The sequence below is a fragment of the Carassius carassius genome, chromosome 21 (genome assembly GCF_963082965.1).
Source record: "Carassius carassius chromosome 21, fCarCar2.1, whole genome shotgun sequence".
Taxonomy (NCBI): domain Eukaryota; kingdom Metazoa; phylum Chordata; class Actinopteri; order Cypriniformes; family Cyprinidae; genus Carassius; species Carassius carassius.
Window position 1 is genome coordinate 11,818,274 of NC_081775.1, and position 23,810 is coordinate 11,842,083.

Below are 23,810 nucleotides of genomic sequence, written 5' to 3' on the forward strand. Positions count from 1 at the left end.
TCGGTACCAAGTCGGTACTAAAAAATAAAAATGTCAGGGTACCAGGTTTCTTTAAGTACCGGTGGTACCGAGTACCTTCTACCGAGTGCCTCAGACCACATCACTGTCATGCTAATGCCTGCATACAGACAGCTCATTAAAGCCGCCAAACCAGTTCAAAAACAGATTCAAGTGTGGCCGGAAGGATCGTCAGGGGCTCTTCAAGACTGCTTTGACACAATTTACTGGAATATTTTTAAGCAGGCTTCCACATACAATAACACCACTGACCTCCAGGAGTACTCAGAGACTGTCACTGCCTACATCAACAAGTGTATTGATGATGTAACGGTCACAAAAACTATCACTGTCCGGGCCAACCAGAAGCCGTGGATGACAGGGGAGGTCTACAGACTCCTGAAGATGCGAAACGCTGCCTTCAGAACTGGAGATGAGGTGGGCCTGAGAACAGCCAGGGCCAACCTGTCCCGCGGCATCAGAGAGGCTAAGAGACAGCTCTCCAGGAGGATAGTCCATCAATTCAGTGACAGCAGAGACACTCAGAGCCTGTGGCAGGGGATACAGACCATTATGGACTACAAGCCCCCACCACGGACCTGTGACAGCAACATCTCTCTGCTGAACGAGCTGAACACCTTCTTCACTCGCTTTGAGCAACAAAACAGCACCACTGCACAGAAGACTCCACCTCCTTCCCGACGACCATGTGATGACACTGACCCCAGACAGCGTGGATCAATGCACGCAAAGCTCCGGGTCCTGGCAACATCAAACTACCACCATCATTCCAGTCCCGAAGAAGCCATCTCCATCCTGCTTCAATGACTACCGTCCTGTTGCACTTACTCCCATCCTCATGAAGTGCTTTGAACGGCTAGTCATGCACAACATCAAGTCACCCCCCCCCCCCCCCTTCCTGGACCCCTTCCAGTTTGCATATCGGTCCAACCGGTCGACCGATGATGCCATTGCCACTGCCGTCCACTCAGCACTCACACATCTGGACAAAAACGACTCATACGTCAGAATGCTGTTCATAGACTTCAGTTCAGCATTCAACACAATCATCCCTCAACAGCTCATTTACAAACTGATCCAGCTGGGGCTCAACACTTCGCTGTGCAACTGGCTGTTGGACTTTCTGACTGGAAGACCTCAGGCAGTACGGGTCGGCAGCAACACATCCAGCACCATCACACTGAACACTGGGGCCCCCCAAGGATGTGTGCTGAGTGTTATGTGTGCAAGGATCAGACTGAACTGAAAGTCATTATTAAAACATGCTTGTGTGTTTTCAAACCATTTTATTTTAATATTATTTATATAATATAAAATTATTAATTTTTAATTAGCTTTTATTTTTATATTTTTCACTTTAATTACAGTGTGGTATTGTGGTATTAGATATTAGTTTGTGTTTGTCATGATTAGTTTTCGATTCTTTATTTATTGCAAATTTTGCAATTTAGTAACAGCTTCATTTCAATTAATGAACAGGATGCTGGTCCTTGTGTGCTTCGAATCTGTATTAAGTGAAACACCATACGAGTGTGAGGGAAAGAGTCCATGATGAATTTTTGGTCATACTCTTGTTCAGCTATTATTCATTTATACTAAATAGTTAGCTTTTTTGTTGTTTTTGTTGTCTCTGTAATAATAAATAAATTGACTGAATTGACAGCCAATAGACTATTAAAAGGATAGTTCAACAAAAAAATTTAATTTTGTCATTATTTACTCATCTTCACATTGATAACCTTTAATACACACATGAAAATATTTTTAATGAAAGCAAAATCTGATGTCCAAATGTGCTTAACGCACAAGAAACAATGAGATGGGAAGTACAGCTGAGCTTCTGTTTTCCATATTCGATGTGCTCTATGTATGTGCGTTGATAAATGTATACATGTAAATAAAAGCCTAAATTAAGCAATCAGAATTCTTAATCGGATTAAACTGTTTAAATCATATGGATTACTTTTACAATAAACTTATGACCTTTTAGAAGTATCAAAGTTGTGGTTTAAAAGACTTTGAATGGCGAGTTTTTTTGAATATCTCTCATTTAAATTCTTAAAGTCTTGGAACGAGATGAGGGTGAGTAATTAAAGGGGTGGTTCGGGATTTTTGACATCGGACCTCATTTTTAGGTCAGCCTGGTTGTTATTCATCAGTGGAGACATTTTTTTTTTAAATTATCCAGTCCTTATATTTGGATAGTTGGCCGATGCTAGGCTAGCGCGAGTCAATGGGTATATGTTAGCCAGCCATTAAAAACCGTTTTACCCACTCCACAGTGCACCAAACGCAAATCAATTATAACACTAGACTATCGATGCAAATGTCCGTTGAGAGAATAATGTTAGAAATCAAACTTACCTTTCATCTCAATGATCCTAAAGGAACTAGTTTCTCAGCCGCTGCGGAATTTTACTTTGCTCCGGTTAGTAATGCGGCAAAAAGTAAACACAGAACAGAAGCGCACTACAGTCGTTACATACATCCAGCTAACCTTAGCTAGCATTCCTCAGCGATATCAAAGTCCTAGTCCTTTTAAACTGTCTCTGGCGATATTCAAACAAATTAGATGCAAAATGGTGATTACGTGTTCCTTTAGAAATTGTAAAAATAAACCCAAAAAATGGTCAACAAGAAGTTTCCACAGATTTCCAATAACAGATCGAGAAAGAAACCAACTCTGGCTTCTTGCAGCTGGCTTGGACTACGAGACACCGGCAGAGACGATAAAAAAGATGCTCATTTGCAGCGATCATTTTGGTCAAGAAGATTTCGTAAAACAAACAAGAAAAACTGGTAAAACGTTTCTGACAAGTAATGCTGTTCCAACCGTATTTCCAGAGGCACCAACAACAACTACAAATGAACAGGTAATAACTTTTTTAGGCTACTATAACTATCTAATGAAGCTAGTCCTTTTCGAATCTGACAGAATTAAAACAACAAAATTATTTCAGATAACGTTAGCTGCTACATTTCAATGAATTGTGGAGATTGACAGTTTCAATAACGGTATATGTATAGTTATGAGGTAATTTAATTCATTTATTCAGCTTACAATCTAATTGATTATCCTTACCAATGTGGACATTATCGCATTGTCTTTTTCCACTATAAATAAACATGGTTACATAATTATCTATAATTTACTGTGAAGCTGCTTTGTGGCAATCTGTATTGTGAAAAGCACTATAACGTTATAAATAAACGTGACTTGACTAACGTTAGTTATATATGTACAGTTATTGTAAAAAATGAATCAGCAGTCTGTAAAACGTTATGTAAGCAACTTGTCTTTACAAGCTAATATAGTTATTTATTTGTTTTTATGTTGTGTATACCAATACAATATATTTATATATGCTATTGTTTTTGTTATTTGCCAAGGAAATACATGATTTGTACACTGTACCTCAGTCCACCCCTAAAAAGGACTCCTCTAGACCAGGATCATCCAAGGAGTCAACTGAGTGTTCTGGTGCAGTGAAGTTGTTCATCAGTACTCCAAAACAGGCAGCGCCACGGCCTCGGAAACCGCGTTCTTCATCAGGGTTCTATTCTGCCTTCCGTCCTCTCCGAAATTTGAGCCAAATTGAGGTATTTGTGTGAATTTATAGGAGTGTGTCATTCATATTTTAATCTTTGTTAATAAAATTTTTATAATAACATTTATTTATATTGTATAGAATAACCAATAGTGCAGGATCAGCACAAGTAAGAGATTGAACTTGAGTTGAGAGTTGTATGACATGTATGACATGACATGTATGTCTTCCATTAAATATCTTTACATACTTGGATTACACTGATGATAACAAGGATTATACGCTATTATAAAAGGACAGTGCATTTACTTTCAATATGGTATTTAACATTTAGTTTTCAGAACAGTGTTAGAAAAATAATAATTTTCACTTAGTTTCAATACAGTCTCTATGCTCTCAGGTTGACCAGCAATAGACATTTGTTGTCCACTGCCATATTGAAACAGTTGATATGCTTGCATAATTATTATTTTTTTGTTTGTTTATAAAGGAAAACACAGCTAAATCTGAAAATGACAACTCACTGGACCTGAGTGTGAGCTCAGTTGAAGCCCCATCATTTCACCCAATTGACAGCTCCTTTGTTCCACTGAGCAGCTCCACTAGCTCCTCCAAGTCCGACAGATCCTCCGCGGCAGGAGCCAAAAACTGGTCAGAAAAAAAATGGATTGTCAACGAGTCAAGGCTAATGCAGCTCTTCACAACATGCCACCAGTGTGGTGTTTTAATTGAAGAGGAAGACAAGAAAGTGACCACTGCTGGGACGCGCATACACATCAAGTGGAGCTGTTTGAAAGGACATTCAGGGGAATGGGAGTCATGTCCTCAACTGTGTGGAATGCCAGAAAACAACCTGCTGGTGGCCTCATCCATCCTGTTCACAGGCTCAACTTACACAGAAATCTTTGATTGGGCTGAGCTACTGAATCTCCAAATTCCTAAGAAGACAACATTTTACTCCCTGCAGTCCACCTACCTCATACCAGTGATTGAGTATGCATACCAAGACCATCACAAAGAGTTAATGAGGAATCTACAACTACAGACAATTGGTGGTGGTATTTCAATTTGCGGTGATGGTCATTCAGATTCGCCAGGATTTAGTGCCAAGTACACTACATACAGTTTCATGAGTGATGAAACAAAGGAAATCATCATGGTTGAGTTAGTTCAGGTAAATACCCTTCAATGTATACAATGCTTGTACTCTAATACTGTTGTATCCATTTATACTTATTGTCATTATAAAGGTAACAGAGGCAACCAGTTCACCAGCCATGGAGACACTGGGGTTTCGGAGGTGTCTGGAGCGTTTGCTTCAGGCAGGAGTTGTTGTGGATACCATCACCACAGACCGCTCTCCTTCTATCAGGAAGCTTATGAAGGAGACCTACTCTGACATCCAGCATCAATTTGATCCATGGCATGTAGCAAAAGGTAAGCTTTTTACTAATTTCAATCAGACTATGTAGAAGCACCCACCCACTCCTCTATTATTTCTTCCCTCATTGAACTTTTTATTTATTAGGACTGAAGAAGAAGTTGACTGTGGCTGCTAAAAATAAGAAAAACAATGAGCTGCTGCCTTGGATAAAGGCAATTAATAATCATTTTTTGTGGTGTTGCCAGTCATGTGGTGGTGATGCCGAGGTAAGTTGATGAGATGTGTTTCTTGATTTTTGTACTAAGCAAATAATGTTTTTTGTTGTTGTCCTGAAACGCATCATTTGGTTCAGGATTTGAAACGCCGCTGGACATCCCTTCTGCATCACATTTGTGGCATCCATCGGTGGGAGGAAGACGGACAGGAGAGGACTTGCTACCACCAAGACCTCACTGAAGAGCAGCAGAGAAGAAAGAAATGGCTGCAAAAAGACTCTGCTGCATTCAAGACACTGTCAGACCACGTCCTGAACAAGAACCTTTTGAAAGACCTCAAACACATGACTCCATTCAAACATACAGGTACCGTACGTATGCTGCTACCATGTAGTCGATCGTTTACACTCCTTGTATATTGCACTAAAATATATATATTTTTTATGAATTTAACAAAAAATAACATGCTGCCATCAGTGCTGTAGATATTTTGAGAACATTCACAAGGTACTAACAATATAATAAAAACGGCAGGAGACCTGGAAGTTTACCACAGTGCAATGCTGAAGTACACTCAGAAGAGGCTACACTTCAGCTACAACTCTATGAAGGCACGTACCCTACTCTCTGTGATGGACCACAACGAGAATGTTGGCCGTCAGCAAGCAATAACCTCTGATGGTAATCCTATACATAATGCATAACTGCACAAATCTAATCCATCAGTAATTGATTATGTAACAAATAGTTTGTAAATTTGGTATGTTAATATTTAGGCCTGTCACAATAGCTATTTGTTGATGTGCGATATATGATATCCCTGAAAAATTTTTGGATAAATAATATTATTGCCATTTTGATAACATTTTATGCTGCATAATAATCATCATGCAAACTTAATGTGCTATTTATTGCGTCATCAATAATTATTGAAGTCATTTACATATATTGTTGTGTGATAATACTATATATTGATGATTGCGACAGTCCTATTTATATTACTGTTTGTTTTTACAATTACTCCTTCAAGGAACTCCAAGTTACGATTTGGTATTTCCAAAACAAACAAAAAGATGGATAGCCAGGAAGAGATATGAGACAACCAGGCAGACATTCAGGAAGGATCTTGTGGAGCGGGTCCTGGAAAGGCATCTTGATCCTACTGTGAAGTTTGCAGATCCTAATTCTTCTATAAAGCAACCAGCTACTATATCAAAAAACATAGCCGACACTCCAAGACCGGACAAAGATGAGATTATTTCACAGCATGTCTCCCGATTTTCAAATACAATCAGTAAATAAAGGCCTAACTGTTACGTTAGTGTGGTGCAAAATACTGTTCAATCATTTGTAAAAAGTCAAAAGTTAATCATCAAATGTTTTTATTAAACCATTGTTGTTATTATAATTATATTACTAGCAACATTACAACACTTTATCTATATCCACTTTTATGTGTAATTTTTTCAATTACAAATTACAATTAGAGAAAGTAACATAAAAAAGTATTGTTTCATCTGTAACAAAAATAGTGTATGCATGTGTTAATTGTGTTTGAAATAAAATATTTGAATTATTGCAAAGATGTGGTGCAGTGGAAAATGTTTTCAAGATTCTACAGTGTTTAGAACAATCGCAGAGCATCTTGTGCTTCCCTAAATCCTATATATTGCCCGGTTTCTGAAGGGTATTTGTTTCTGATGCTTGTCACTATACAGGATGGAAGAACACGACGGTTTCCTCTTCCCAGCTGTGTTCCTTTCAACCCCCACTCCAGAACAATTCTGTAAGCCACCAATCTGTACTGCCTAATTTAATAAGTTAGAAAAAAATCAGGGGTTAGTGTGTTTTGAGTTTTTACACATATAAAAATGTACAATAATTAAGAAGTAGACAAGTAATTATATTGTTTGGACTGAATACATTTCATTTACATCATTGACAAGTGGCCGTTGAGTCCAGCCGGTCCGGATGTTTTTTTCCAATTTATTTTATCAAATGAAAAAAACGTTTCCAGTACTCCTCGAGTCAGAAGGGGTGGGAAGTCAGGGTGCTCTGTTATACAGATTGGTCTGTCTCGGGCGGCGCTTTGACCAGACACATCTAAGTTTTGAAAACTAGTAACCAGCTCAAGTTCTGTTAACTGTGGGATAACTAAGTCCCACTCCCTGCAGCAGAAACACTCGTCTTCTGTCGGCATTAGCATACACTTTCTGCACTGGCACCACCAGTCTCCTGATGTTCGATCACGGTTCCCCATCGAGGGAGAGACGATGCGTCGATAACGCTTTGGGAACGCATTCTGCGTGAGTGCGTCTGAAGCATCCATGTCAACTAGTCCAGTGCTTCTCAATCTTTTTTCAATAACGTACCCCCTATCAAATTTTTTCTCAGCCAAGTGCCCCCTGACCGGCCCCAATTATTTGAGATGAAAAAAAAAGCTATGACTACGATGTAGTGATGTGCCATCATTATGAGATTTATTAAACAATGTAAATAATAAAACATTTGCAATAAACATTTGCAATAATTAACAATGTATATTTACTGATAACGCAGTTATCCCCCTTGACTGGCCCCAAACATGTTTGATAAAAGAAACCTATATAAATAATATATATATATATATACACACTGTATATATATATATATATATATATATATATATATATATATGTGTGTGTGTGTGTGTGTGTGTGTATGTATATATGATGTGTTTAACATTTTAGCTCAAAAACACTTGTAACAATAAACAACAAACTAAGTTGTACTTTTAATTTTCTTTACTGTTAACGCAGTTTAAGTATACCCCTTGACTGGCCCCAAACATGTTTGATAAAAGAAACCTATATAAATAATATATATACACTGTGTGTATATATATATATATATATATATATATATATATATACGTGTGTGTGTGTGTGTGTGTGTATGTATATATGATGTGTATAACATTTTAGCTCAAAAACACTTGTAACAATAAACAACAAACTAAGTTACACTTATAATTTAGTGCGAAACATGTGCTTGTGCTTCACTGAGGATCTTGTTCATTCTCGGTGGTAGGGAGGAAACAGCAGTGATCAGACTCTTTTCCAGGCCCAGTCTGTTTCTCTGCTTTGTTTTGATCACGGTCATTGCAGAAAATGAGGCCTCACACAAATATGTGGATCCAAAGGGCAGTAGCTGCTGCAAAGCTTTTTCTCCCAGCTCAGGGTACTCCTTTTTTACACACACCCAAAACTGTGTTACAGTGGAGTTTTCATATTTCATCCGTAGGCCATAGTCAGATGACACATCCAAGAGTTTTTCCTGGTGACAGAGAGGGAGCTTGTTTCGGCTTTCTTCTGACAAAAGAAATGGGTTTCTCACCCAACTGAGCTGTGCAGATTTCTCCTCCATATCAGGAAAGTATGAGTTAAAACTCACAATCAGGTTGGCCAAATGTTCCTCTATGATGGACTTCACTGGTGCTCTCTCCACATCTTCCCTGGAGAGGAAAGCATCCACCTGAGAAAAGCAGGTGAGATCCCCCTGTACACATGCCCGTTTCCACAACTCTGCTTTCTTCAGAAAACCACCCACCTTATCATACAGGTTCAGAACGTGGGTGTCCTTGCCCTGAAGACACACATTCAGCTCATTCAATTTACTGAATATATCTGCCAGATAGCACAGCTTTGCAAGCCAATCTTTATCTTCAAACAGGGTGGCATATGGAGATCTTTGCTCTGACAAAAAGGTGTGCACCTCCACCCGTAGTTCCAGCAGCCTGCTCAGTATTCTCCCTCGAGATAGCCAGCGCACTTCTGTGTGTAGCAGCAGTTGCGTGTGTTCTGCTCCCATGTCCTCACAAAGGCGGTGAAACAGTCGTGCATTGAGTGGCCTTGACTTAATAAAGTTAATCACTTTAATGCTGTCATTCAAAACGTCATGCAAAACAGGACTTATATTTTTGGATGCCAGTGCTTCCCTGTGTATGATACAGTGATTCCACTGCACTTCTGGATGTTTACTTCTAATACGCGTCATGAGCCCTTTAACACGGCCTGTGATTGACGCGGCTCCGTCAGTGCATACACTCTTGCAGTTTCTCCAGTCCAGCTCGTTTTCAATGAAGAAATTATCCACAACATTAAAAAGGTCCTCTCCCGTTGTTTTCCCCTCTAAGCTCTTGCAGAAAAGTACATTTTCATAAATGTTGTCAATATCCACATACCTCACAAACGCAATGAGCTGTGCCTTGCCACTGACATCGGTCGACTCATCAAGCTGGAGTGAAAATGCTTCGCCAAGTTTTCCCACAACTTGTTCAACAATATCCGCTCCCATTCTATCTATTCTGCGGGAAACGGTGTCATTAGACAAAGGCACCGTTTTTAATTTAGCCGCGGCATTTTTGTCCAGCATTGTCTCAGTTAATACAACGGCGGCTGGGAGTAACAGGTCCTCAGCGATCGTGAACGGCTTTTTTGCTTTAGCCACGAGCAGTGACACCGCATATGACGCCTGAAGTGCTTTGGCTGATGTTGTGGAGATTTTTCGCATTGTTTCCTGCGATGATCTAAACTCAGCAAGTTTTCTCTTGAAAAAATCAGGTGGCTTTCCAACATGACACTGATGTTTGGTGTTGAGATGTCTCTGCAGGTGCGCCGGTTTCATCGAGCTGTTTGCTAGTTTCTCCCCACAGAAAAAACACAATGCTTGGGGAGGGTTGCCGTTTGTTGCCGTGAATCCCATCAAAACATACCCCTCCTGATATTGACGGTATTTTGTTGGCTCCAATTTGGCTTTCTTTTTTTCTTCATCCTCCCTGTTCTCCGCTGTAGTAGTGCTACGTTTTAACCAGGATTTCATTTATGTCTGTTTATTTAGCAGCTAAGCAACTGATTTCCCGCTCGGCGTGATTAAAAAATTCTTCTTCTCTGATTTAATGTTAGGTATTTACAATCACATTTAAAATAGAAATATTTTATTTAAAGATGTGGTTAACATTTTATTAAACTTATTTTCGTAATCATGGATGATTTTGTATCTTTTAAATTAATTTATTAAAATTTATTAATTTAATTTTTTATTTTATTTTTTATAAATCTCACGTACCCCCTACAGTACCGCAACGTACCCCTGGGGGTACGCGTACCCCCATTTGAGAATCACTGAACTAGTCCAATGGCGAGAGTGAGCGTCAGGAGTGACGTCACGACCAGGAATTGATAAAAACCCCAACCGGAGAAACCGGTGTTAGCTTTCTGTGCCTCAGCAAGCGATCTGTGTCAAACCTGTCTGTCATATTTACTGTTGTCTTGTTCAAAGTTTATATATCATGGCGAAGCAACTATTCAAACCGTGTGCTTCTCCCTGCCCGCGTTATTTAACGGGTGGGGATACACACAAGCTTTGTGTAGTTTGTTTTGGAGTGGAGCATGCGGTATCAGCCTTCGAGGAGACTGATTGCCCGCATTGTGAGAAGCTTTCGCTTCGCATGCTCCGCTCCCGCTTGTCACTCTTTGATTAGAAGAGCGGCGAGCCTCGCGCTCCTCAGGGTGCAGGACCCGCTTCTGCCGAGGCAGAACGGAGAATGCATTCCTGGGGTTCGCAAATGGATCTCTCAGCGGGGTTGGAGACGGGTCCGAGGGATCTTTCTCCTCCCTTACCTGGGAGATCCATAGCTCAAACTCCGGTGTCGGAAGCCCGCCCCGCGGCTTCTTCCGCCCGGGGGGAGAGCTCAATGCTTCGTTGCTCTAGCTCCGAGGAGTTAGATGTAACGGGCAGTGAAGGTGATAGTGATGGGAAGTTCGGATCATTTTACCGACTCGGACTTTTGAGTCTCGTTCAGCAAAATGAACGAATCTTTTTTTCGAGTCATTTCGTTCATTTCGTTCATTTTAGCAAAATGTAATGAAAATGTTATGTGTTACTTCCCCAACACATCTAATACTTACGCAAACGTTGATCCCACTAAAAACAATACAAAACTAAAATGCTATAAGATACAGAAAAAAATTCCTTCTTTACCTGGGTCTTCAGTCTGTGATTAGCTCACCTGACCTCTTATCTGACAAGAGTCCTCGGGTTTAAGTCATTCCTTAGTCACGTGACAGCCACATACGCAAAACTAACGCAGTCTTGAGCCGGAAAGAGAATTGATTAGTTCATCTCATGAGTCTTTCGGGTCTCGGGTCGAGTTTGACTCGTTCCTTAATCACGTGACAGCCCCATACGCATAACTAACGCAGTCTTGAGCCGGAAAGAGAATTGATTAGTTCATCTCATGAGTCTTTCGGGTCTCGGGTCGAGTTTGACTCGTTCCTTAATCACGTGACAGACCCATACGCTATTTCTGACATTTCTGTCACTGTGTTTTTGTTACTGTTTGTTGAGGATCTGTGGTTTGTTATTATTTTATAAATAAATAAAACCCTGTTATAAATAAAATATTGATTAATTTGTCTTTTTGACTGTCTATCGGTAAATAAACACTAGGCTATATAATAATATAATAATTCAAGCTTACAATAAAAAGTAATTATACTAGTTTGTTCATTTTTACTCCAATTTTGAGTTTGCTAGTATAATAATTGCTTTTCCTAGGCAGACTTGACATATTGGTGTAATATATGTATAAGAAGATTGCTCAAAAAAGGACATAATGACATATACATTAAAAGCAAATAAAATTTTGAATTTGAATTATTAATGTTAGTTTAAAACATTAAGGTTATGATAACTTCAGCTTTAACAGTTTTAACCCAGCTCAGAGTGAGGAGGATACTTCAGATCCTGGTGCTACTGCCAGTGCAGGGGCCATGTTTTGGGAAGACTTTGACGAGAGGGTAGCAAGCTTGAGGCCTTCTGCTACCTCTTCTAAGACCTCAGATGCTATAAAGGTGCAGGCCTACCTTGCAGAGCCACTCTTACCCCGCACATCAGACCCTCTGGCCTGGTGGAGGAGATGTTCACCAGTATACAAAAGCCTTTCTGAAGTCACAAAGACAAGACTTTGCATTGTGGCCACATCTGTGCCATCTGAAAGAATTTTTTCCAAAACTGGGCAGATTATCTCAGATAGAAGAAACAGACTCAGCCCATCCAAGGTCAGGGAGCTTGTTTTTTTTAATGCAAACATGCCTTAAAGCAAGTCCTAAAAATATAGCCACAGTGTGTTATTTATTTTAAAGCTTATTTATTTTTATTTATTTAGAAAAAGACTAGCTTGTTGTGCAATATTTTTGTTGTTGTTGTGATTTTAAAGGTAATTTGTTATTGTTATAAGGCTCCGTAGCTTTAGTATCTCTTCATTTTCATTTATTTTTATTTAAATGGTTTAAAATTATTTGGGGAATAGTTATACTCTTTGATATAAAGTTTTTATTTTGGCACAAAAGTGTTATTTATTTTAAAATGTATTCATTTTAAATTATTATATAAAAAAAGCAAAGCTTGTTGTGCAAGTGGGAAGTCGTGGCCTGGTGGTTAGAGAATCGGACTCCCAATCGAAAGGTTGTGAGTTTGAGTCCTGGGCCGGCAGGAATTGTGGATGGGGGGAGTGCATGTACAGTTCTCTCTCCACCCTCAATACCACGACTTAGGTGCCCTTGAGCAAGGCACTGTTCCCTGGGCGCCGCAGCATAAATGGCTGCCCACTGCTCTGGGTGTGTGTTCACAGTGTGTGTGTGTGTTCACTGCTCTGTGTGTGTGCACTTCGGATGGGTTAAATGCAGAGCACAAATTCTGAGTATGGGTCACCATACTTGGCCGAATGTCACTTCACTTTCGCAATATTTCGTTTTTTTCTTTTTTTATATTGTACTTTTAAAGTTCATTTGTTAAGGTTATTAGACCCTGTGGCTTTATTATCTTTTAATTTTATCTTTATTATACTTTTTTATTATTTTGATTTATTTTGGAATAGTTGTCCTCTTTGTTACAAAGCTTTAATGGCACAAAAATAAACAATAAACAACAATTCAAAAGTATGTACACAGTGTTTTTTAATGTTTATAAAGTGTCATATGTTACAAAAGTATGGTTTATACAGACAATCTGATTTAATAATTACTCTAGCCAATGTTGTCACATCACGGGACAAAAGAACGAACAACCCGAAGAACCGAAAGATTAACTAATCAATTCTCTCTCCGACTCAATACTTGCATTCTTTTACTGTCTATGGTTTTAGCGTATGGGGCTGTCACGTGATTAAGGAATGACTCGACCCGACCCGAAGACTCATGAGATGAACTAATCAATTCTCTTTCCGGCTCATATTGCATTGGTTTTAGCGTATGTGGCTGTCACGTGATTAAGGAACGAGTCAAAAACCCGAAAGACCCGAACTATGAACTAATCAATTCTCTTTCCGGCTCAGACTGCATTGGGTTAGCGTATGGGGCTGTCACGTGATTAAGGAACGAGTCAAAAACCCGATAGACCCGAACTATGAACTAATCAATTCTCTTTCCGGCTCAAGACTCCATTGACTGACAGGTGAATCACTACTACTAGAACAGAACCTATAGAATAATGCGCATGCGCGACTGAACGAATCACTCCCCGAGACGACTCGTTCTTCCCGAGTCACATTAAAGATTCGTTCAAAATGAACGAATCGTTCAAGAACGACACATCACTAGAAGGTGACACAATCAGGGGGGAAGAGGATTCGCCATCTCTTTCCCCAGCATATGAGGAGTTGGTTGATGTATTAACACGAGCTGTAGATAAGTTACATATATCTTGGCCATCTGATAAACAGAGCGCTCGTCCTAAAAGCAAATTAGACGAGCGTTTTCTGTCTTCTAAAACATCTCCTACATCACGGGGTCTCCCTTTTTTCCCTGATCTTCACAGTGAGCTGTCTAGATCGTGGAATAAGCCATATTCATCACGTCTTTTCAGCCCTCAAGTGCGCATTTATTCTGATATAAGAGGGCTGAAAGAAAATGGTTATGAAGCGATGCCCCGGGCGGAACAGACGCTCGCGAGCTATCTTTCCCCTGGTTCAGCGTCATCTATTAAGAACCCGACTTTGCCCACAAAGCCTTTAAAGATCACGTCTAATTTAGTGAGTAAAGCTTACACAGCAGCAGGTCAGGCTGGAGCTTGCCTTCACTCGATGGCTTTGCTTCAGGCTTATCAGGCTGAGCTGTTGGGGGAGTTAAATAACAGTGAGGGAGTCAGTCGTGACGAAATTCGCGAACTTCGTCGGGCTACGGATTTATCTCTCAGGGCGACTAAAGAAACAGCACGTGCTATTGGTAGATCTATGGCTGCTTTGGTTTCTACAGAAAGACACCTTTGGCTGCTTTGGTTTCTACAGAAAGACACCTTTGGCTTAATCTTTCAGATATTAAAGATAAAGATAGATCTTTTCTTTTAGACGCTCCCATTTCTCATGAAGGTCTGTTTGGTGATGCTGTGAATGAAGTGGTTGAAAGATTTCAAGAAAATAAAAAGCAATCTGAAGCTTTTAAAAGTTTTCTCCCTCGCCGATCTAATCCTGATGCTGCTGGGCGTGCAAGGCAGCCCCACCCTTCATGCTCCTCATATCGTGTTTTTCAAAAAGAGAGTGTTGCGTCTCGTGCTCCTCCTAAAAAATCACGGGGACCGAGCCAGCACTCACAGCCAAAGCAATCTAAGCAGAAGCCGGATCTGAGGACCGTTCTTCTCGCTAAGAAATCTTCGGCTCAGAAGAAAAGGTCCTGACGCCAAATGGGTCAGACCTGTGAGGGCAGCCCCAACCGAGACGGTGCGGTGTACACCTCAGTATACGGTGCCCGTCCGGTCTCGGTACTCTCACAGGGCCGTCCTGCCAACCCCGCCACCCTTGGTGCCTCGGGGCGCAGCGGTCTCCAGCGGGTCTCTGGCGCTGTGTCTCTCAGACGCTGCGTCGGGCTCGCTCCCTCTGAGGGGGGTTCAAGAGCAGTTAGCTCCGGTGGTTCCTGCGTTTCGGCTTCAGGTCCCCGCACTAGCTGTTCAAATTACACCAGAGGCCAGCCTCGAGAGGCTGGTTCCCTTAGTAGAATGTCTGACAGAATGGAGAAGTCTGCCGAATATATCTCAATGGGTCCTGCAGATAGTAGAGAAGGGTTACAGAATCCAGTTCGGTTCTCGTCCCCCTCGCTACAACGGGGTGTTGCTCACAGTAGTGCATCCCGAGCAGGCTCTGGTCATGGAGCAAGAAGTGAAATCTCTTTTAGCGAAAAATGCTATAGAGCAGGTGTATCCTCCCGACAGGGCATCGGGTTTTTACAGCCGTTATTTCATTGTTCCAAAAAAGGATGGAGGGCTGCGTCCCATTTTAGATCTTCGTCTGTTGAATCGTACAGTTCAGAAATTAAAATTCAAGATGCTGACACTCAAACAGATCGTGACTCAAATCAGATCCGAGGACTGGTTCGTCACGATAGACCTAAAAGATGCGTACTTCCATATCTCCATCCTCCCTCAGCACAGGAAGTTCCTAAGGTTTTCTTTCGGGGGCGAAGAATACCAGTATCGGGTACTTCCCTTCGGTCTAGCTCTCTCACCCCGCACATTCACGAAATGCGTAGATGCAGCTCTGGCCCCGCTCAGGCTGCAGGGCATACGTATTCTGAATTACTTGGACGACTGGTTGATTTTAGCGGAATCAGAACAGTTGGCGGTTTGGCATCGAGATGTCGTCCTCGCTCATATGCAGAAGTTGGGTTTGAGGCTCAATACCAAGAAGAGTGTGCTATCTCCATTACAGAGGACCACTTTTCTTGGGGTGGTATGGGATTCGGTCACGATGCGAGCCGCTCTTTCGCCCGCTCGTGTAGCCAACATCCTCACAGCCACATCAGAGCTAAAGCTAGGCCAGTCACGCACTGTAAAACAGTTCGAGAGATTGTTGGGTCTCATGGCAGCAGCGTCCAATGTGATCCCCTTTGGCCTGCTGGGCATGAGACCTTTACAGTGGTGGCTAAGGACCAGAGGGTTCTCGCCGAGGGGAAACCCACTTCGTACGATCAAGATCACGCGGCGGTGTCTCTGCGCCTTGGTCATATGGAGAGAACACTGGTTCCTGTCTCAGGGTCCGGTATTGGGAGCTCTTTGTCATTGGGTTGCCATCTCGACAGATGCTTCCCTTACCGGCTGGGGAGCGGTAATGGAAGGCCGCTCAGCTCAGGGTCTGTGGGAGAGCTATCATCACTCTTGGCACATCAACTGCCTGGAGATGATGGCGGTCTTCAAAGCTTTGAGGCACTTCCTGCCAGACCTGAGGGACCATCATGTGCTGGTCCGCACAGACAATACATCGGTGGTCTCTTACATCAACCGTCAGGGGGGTCTGCGCTCGCGCCCACTCTGCAAATTAGCGCACCAGATCCTCCTGTGGTCCCTGGGGAAATTACGCTCTCTGAGGGCAATGTATATACCAGGGACTCAGAATATTGGAGCAGACACCCTGTCGAGGCAGGTGCTGAGGTCAGGGGAATGGAGGCTTCACCCCGAGGTGGTGGAGCTCATATGGGAATCTTATGACCAAGCAGAAGTGGATCTGTTTGCGTCTCAGTACACGACGCACTGTCCACTATGGTTCTCCCTTACTCATCCAGCCCCCCTGGGGTTGGACGCTATGGTACAGACGTGGCCGAGGCTACGTCTGTACGCCTTTCCCCCTGTTGCTCTGCTCCCAGGAGTTCTGGAGAGAGTCCGCCAGGACGGAGTAAGTCTACTTCTCGTAGCTCCACACTGGCCGAGCCGAATCTGGTTTGCGGACCTGATTCATCTCCTCGACGGTCCTCCCTTGGAGATCCCAATCAGGAAAGACCTTCTATCTCAGGCCGGGGGCACTATATTTCATCCCCAGCCAGAGATTTGGAAGCTTTGGGTGTGGCCTCTGAGGGGGCGCAACTCATAGAGAGTGGTCTCTCAACTGAGGTTGTGGAGACCATTCTTAGCTCCAGAGCTCCAGCTACGAGGAAACTTTATAGACTCAAATGGAATGTTTTTTCTTCTTGGTGTTACCAACATCAGTGTGACCCCGTCCACTGCTCTGTTGGCTCAGTTCTTGAGTTTTTACAGGACCGCTTCACTTCTGGTCTATGTCCATCCACCTTAAAAGTTTACGTGGCGGCCATTTCGGCTTTCCACGCCCCAGTGGGTGGTGCATCTCTGGGTCGTGACCCTCTTATCTCTCGTTTCCTTCGTGGCACCTTGAGGCTGAGACCTGCAACTCGTACTAGAGTGCCGGCCTGGGACCTGGCTATAGTTTTAGAAGGCCTTTCTAGGGCTCCTTTTGAACCCCTAGATTCTGTCTCTGAGAAGTTTCCTTCGTTTAAGACTACCTTTCTCCTTGCTATTTCGTCCCTAAAAAGAGTCGGAGACCTTCAGGCTCTCTCGGTTTCTCCCACCTGCCTTGAATTTGCACCTGGGATGGTCAAAGCATTTCTCTACCCTAAGCAGGGATACGTCCCTAAGGTACCGACCATTGTTCCGAGACCTATTGTTCTGCAGGCTTTCCCTCCCCCGTTTGCATCATCGGACCAGGAAAAGTCTAACCTCTTGTGCCCGGTGCGAGCATTGGACACTTATGTTCATCGGACTTCTTCTTTTCGGAAATCCGATCAGCTGTTTGTTTGTTTCGGGTCACCTAAGATAGGTCTTCCTGCCACTAAACAGACACTTAGTAAGTGGATAGTTGGGGCTATCCTTCTTGCCTATGAGTCTTCTGACCTACCGTGCCCTTTGGGGGTCAGAGCTCATTCTACTAGGAGTATGGCGGCCTCTAGAGCCTTATTATCTGGGGCCTCTCTTCAGGATGTTTGCGATGTGGCAGGCTGGTCCTCGCCACTCACATTTGTCAGGTTTTATAGCCTAGACCTGGACGCTACTCCCGGGTCTCAGGTTTTTCATTCTTGAGCCGTTGGTTTTTTCTGGCTGACACTCAGGCACTTGTTATATGGCGGTTTGGGTATTCTCGTTCCCAAAGCGTTATCAACACATCGTCTCTCCCTCGATGGGGAACGTCTCGGTTACGTCTGTAACCTCGGTTCCCCGAGAAGGGAACGAGACGATGCGTCTCCCTGCCATACTTCTTTCATTCCTGTGATCGACTTGCTTCGGCACTGTTGAAGCTAACACCGGTTGCTCCGGTTGGGGTTTTTATCAATTCCTGGTCGTGACGTCACTCCTGACGCTCACTCTCGCCATTGGACTAGTTGACATGGATGCTTCAGACGCACTCACGCAGAATGCGTTCCCAAAGCGTTATCGACGCATCGTCTCGTTCCCTTCTCGGGGAACCGAGGTTACAGACGTAACCGAGACGTTTTCTATGGCTGCACTAGTGGCTACTGCCTGTACAGACATCGTTTCTCTTTCTGCCCTTTTATTATCCATCTCAATTAATTCCTCGTCTGTGTATTCCGGCTCAAACCTGTAACGTTGAATACACATTCATCGTCTTCATCCTCTTCAAAGTCTGACACTTTGTCATCATGGCTTTCAGACGTCGCCATAGTCTTTATAGATAACGTTACTCTGCTTATGTGATGTTAGTGATAATCAGTGTGCCAGCGGCAGGTAAATACATTTGCGTCATGTGTGGACCGGCTCACTCGGTTGCCTAGGTAATCAATATCACTCCGCTGCTGCTGTCAACAAGGCTTATGATTACAGGGAACAAATTATAACTAATGCAATGTGATGAAAGGTAAGTTTGATTTCTAACATTATTCTATCAACGGACATTTGCATCGATAGTCTAGTGTTATAATTGATTTGCGTTTGGTGCACTGTGGAGCGGGTAAAACGGTTTTTAATGACTGGCTAACATATACCCATTGACTCGCGCTAGCCTAGCATCGGCTATCTATCCAAATATAAAGACTGGATAATTAAAAAAAAAAAAAATGTCTCCACTGATGAATAACAACCAGGCTGACTTAAAAATGAGGTCCGATGTCAAAAATCCCGAACCACCCCTTTAATGACTTTTGATGAATTATTATTTTTGGGTGAACTATCCCTTTAACAGTCCCTGCTCAACGGTCTGTTTCAAATATGAAAAAGAACAGCATCAATGCTCTGCAAAAACTTCTCCTTTTGTCATTCATGCAAGAAAGTATGTCATATGAGTTTTATTATATAAGAGTGCATAAATTACAAACTTGTAATTTTGATTGAACTATCTCTTTAAACGCTCTCTCTCTGTGACACGCACACTGAGCCAGATCTTTCCCAAATCCATCTTGAGAAGCCTGATAAGCTAATATGCTATTCCAGGCATGACAGATTATTTCCTCTGTTCATTTACTCTAGTCAGAAGCCGTACATATGCACATATCTAATCAAAGCCCTTCATATTAATACTAATATCAGCTCTTCTTGCAATCAAGATCCTAATGCCGATTATGCCAAATCCTCTGACAGTCACAACGTCCAAATTCTTGTAAATATTTCTTGTAAATGGCTAATAAAACATTCCTTCAAGAAACTCAGATAACAGTGTGATTCTGACAGTAAATCTGGAGGCTGAGGAGATTTATTATCCACCTCCAGGCATCAGTGAGGCAGAGAAATGGGTTCAGCGACACATGCAACCTCCCAATGAAACATCTGCAGTCCGCAGGTGCCCCATCGTCATGGGAACTGCTGCGCCCATCAAGGGCAGGTTACTAATGCAGCCTCACCTGCCCCGAAAACGCGGGTGACTGTCTGTCTCGAGACTAAATCTGGTATCAATGTGATTCAAAAGCAGTGTGTCTGCACAAATGTCTTAAGTATGGTCCAGCAGCTCAGCGCCTGAAGCGACAGTCTGTTTCACTAGTCTTATCATATGCTGAATCTTGGCAATTCAAGCAGAACAGCACACTCAGCCTTTGTGGGGGCTTACAGAGGTCATGACTGGAGAATAGAGGCTGTCCATCTCAGTGTCTCGCTCTGAGCCACTGCCTTCTGGGAGCAAGACGACACCCAGCCTCTGAAGGATGGACCTGAGAATACAAAACGCCCTCAATTAACAGTGACTAATGGGACATTCCTTTAGGTTATACATCCAACAAATAACAACATAGAGGAGACTTAAATGGGCCATATACTGCACTATAGCACTTTTATTTCTTCCCTGATGTCTATTTAGAGACAAGGTCAGAATTTTACAGGGTGTGTCTCAATCTGTCCCTTAGTTCAGTAGTAAGTGCACTGCCCAGGGATTCAGCCATTTCTGGTACAATTTACTATCAAAATAAGTCCAGAACTGTTTTTTTTTCTTGCAGAGAAATTATCAGAGTGGACTTTAAAAAAACCTGCAAGGCTACTGACTATATTCACTTTCTGGAAGTGTCATCATCATAAAGTATTTTAAGTCACAGGACGAGCAAGCCTTTTATGTTTCTAATTACACTATCGTTCAAACCTTTGCGGTCAACATGGAGTAAAAACTGTAATATTGTGAAATATTAATGTAATTTGAAATAACTGTTTTCTATTTGAATATATTTTAAAATGTAATAGTCCTGTCATGCCAAGCTTGAATTTTCAGCTTTGTTATTCCAGTCTTTAATGTCACATGATACAGTACTTCAGAAATCATTCTAATATGCTGATTTGCTGCTCAGGAAATGTTGAAATTAGTGATGATGCTTAACTTTTTTTTTTTTTTGATAAATTGAAAGTTAAAAAGAATAGGAGGAATAAGTGACATTATTAATGTCTTTATTGCCAACTTTTTTGTATATTACATCCATAATAAAGAAAAATATTAATTTCTTTCTTTCATACTTCCGAAATATATTTTTCATCTATGTTAGGGAATTAATCCTGCAACATAAAATATTTGTTAAAATCCTGATGGAACAGTTTAAACACCCCCCACCAACATTATTTATTAGTTAATTTATGTATGTTATGCAATATTGCACTGACATACTAATGTTTATCTTTTTGTTTAATGCCTGATTTCCATTATGCATGTATATTTTTTGCTTTGTTTAATATAAAAAAGGCAAGGCAAACACATAATTCATAATGGCACTTTATGAGATACTTTCTAACAGCTACAACGAAAGTGTCATACAGCGGTGTTGATAAATACCAGCTACGTTTTAATGCACAACCCTCATAAATGTGTCGCCGGCTGATCGCGGGTAATTGAGTCTGCTGTTTAGTGGATAATGCCTTTTTGCTAGTGCCTGAAATTGTATTTACAATGCACTGATTCATCTACATAGCAGGACCATTTATCACTATTCTGCTCCTGTATGGTTTAGACTTACTCCAGCATAATTCACACTGTCAAAAGGTGGGTAAGTAAGTTGACCCTGTGAAAAGTTCAAATTAATATTTCTGGTTCCTTAATTTCATTAGCGACTATTTTAATACTTTGAAAAAGTGATTAGATTAGAGTAAAATAAATAAATACATATTAATAATAATATATTTATCTCTTCTTTGAAAAGTAAACTCTTATTTTGTCTAGTGTATTCATGGTACAATTGAAAATTGGGCAAAAACACTGCTAATTTGGTTTCAGAAAATTAAGGAACTTTGAATTAAGCTAATGTACACTATAAATTTTGTATTCATATGTGCACCATATCCAGTGACAAATTAATGAAGCATTGCACTATAAGTTTGATGCATATCATAAATACATTAACAATTACTGACAGTATCTGTATAAACAGCTATTAAGTAATTATTGATGTAGTCTTGTAAACAAAGCAAAAACCTCCCTGCGGCCTGGAGTCTAAGTCTTCCGTTACCTGCAGGAGGAAACTATTTACCCCCACCAATCCCTCGCTGCAGTCGACTGCCGTTTCCAGCAAACCGTGTCATGATTCTTGAAGAATTGTACATTTCATTACTTACCAAACCATTATGCCCTGTTAAATGTATACAGGTGCTTCTGTTGGCTGGAAAAGTTGACACTTTAGAAACTGCTGTGTTAGCACCAAACTAGTATAAAACTAATGAACAAGACCTTTCTTTTTTAGCAAAACCAATTCTACTGAAACAAACAGAGCTGTGATGTTAATTTACACTGATAGAGGACAGGAAATGATGTGAACTATGGGGTTATGTACTAAGAAGGTTTCTAAACAAACTAGACTTCTGTGGGCGCTACATAGTGAATGTGTGTGTGTGTGTATATATATATATATATATATACCTTAGCCAGGTTTGTCAGACATGGGCTGGGTAAATGCTGTAGGGAACTCTCAAGTGCTGGCAGAAAAGTGTCAGACAAATGAGAGCTTGATCAATGCTGCTCTGCTGAACACACACATAAACCAGTAGATATTTCTGCAATACAGACAAAATGAGAGGATACTTCAGCACAGTCAGAAATATAGTTCTGTGGTAAGTGCATACTTGAAAATGAATGTTGAAAAGTGTTGGTCACCTAACAGTTGCTGGTAGCCATTGACATGGAAGTCTGTTTGGAACAACTGGGGGTGAGTAAATGATGATAGAATTTTCATTTTTGGGTGAAATATCAGTGACAGCAGGAGGTGGTGTCTATATTGCCTACCATTTCTATGGTTTAAAGGGGTCATGGACTTCCTTTATTTTTCATTTTATACTGTTTTAAGGTCCACTTATAATATAACCAAGACTTTTACATAAAACAAACTCACAGCTATTTTCTTTCCTGTGTTAACCCTCTCATCAGAATGCTCCGTTTGAATAGGTGTGGCAGATTGTAGACTCGGAAGTAAGTTCTCACTAATATGACTGTTTAGTTGTGTAGGTGTGTTTGACAGCCTGCATCCTTCAAGGATGGATGCTGCTGTGATTTAGGTTAAAAACGCATAAATACTTGATACATATTAAATGATCTGTCAAAACAAAGCAATAGTGACCACATACTAAAAACAGTTACTGGTGCAACATTGGATCCAATATAGTCACACAGCATCGTATTTTAGTTTCAATCGTTCAGAAAATTCCATGTCAAATTTGGTCTTGTTTGGAAACGAATCTGCAGTAAAATGAAATAAACAATTGCCAAGTTCTTAATGATGCGGTCTGGAACCTCATTAAAAATAAAGTTTATCATTTGGTTTCTGTGAAAACCTGCATTTTCCTCTCTTGTTGCAGTGATGTAGAAGCAGCCATTTATCTCCTGAGGAGGCTGTGTTTAGCCACATTATTATATCACAGTGGTACATTCCACAAACTGTAATTTTGGCAGATTGGCCTCAATATAACCCGTTTTAAGGCTAACTAGAAAGAATGACAGATTTCTAAAACTTATAGAATGTTTTTGTATTACAATGACCTCTTATATAGATCGAGGTAATTTTGGTTTCTCAGTTCATGACCTCTTTAAAGTGAGCAAAAAGTCAGAGCTGTACACAACAAGTGCTCAGGGACGTTTATGGTATTTCGGCACTATATATTTTTTACTATAGCCAAACATGATTCATTATTTTACTCTGGGTACATTGTTTCTTTCCCCTGATAAATTGGGGAATATGTGGCCTAATGGTTAGAGCTTCGGACTTGTACTTCAAAGGTTACGAATTCAAGTCTCGGCAGGGATTATAGGTGAGGGGGTGAGGGGGGGGTGAATGTACAGCGCTCTCTCCACCCTCAATACCATGACTGAGGTGCCCTTGTGCACCGAACCCCCAACAGCTCCCCGGGCACCGCAGCAAGAAATGC

At 41.3% G+C, this 23,810-nt stretch overlaps 1 pseudogene; it reads right to left on the reverse strand.

Annotated features, from left to right (window-relative positions):
- The window catches only part of LOC132098255 (glycerol-3-phosphate acyltransferase 2, mitochondrial-like), a 117,921-nt pseudogene that overhangs the window by 27,620 nt on the left and 66,491 nt on the right, over nucleotides 1-23,810 (reverse strand).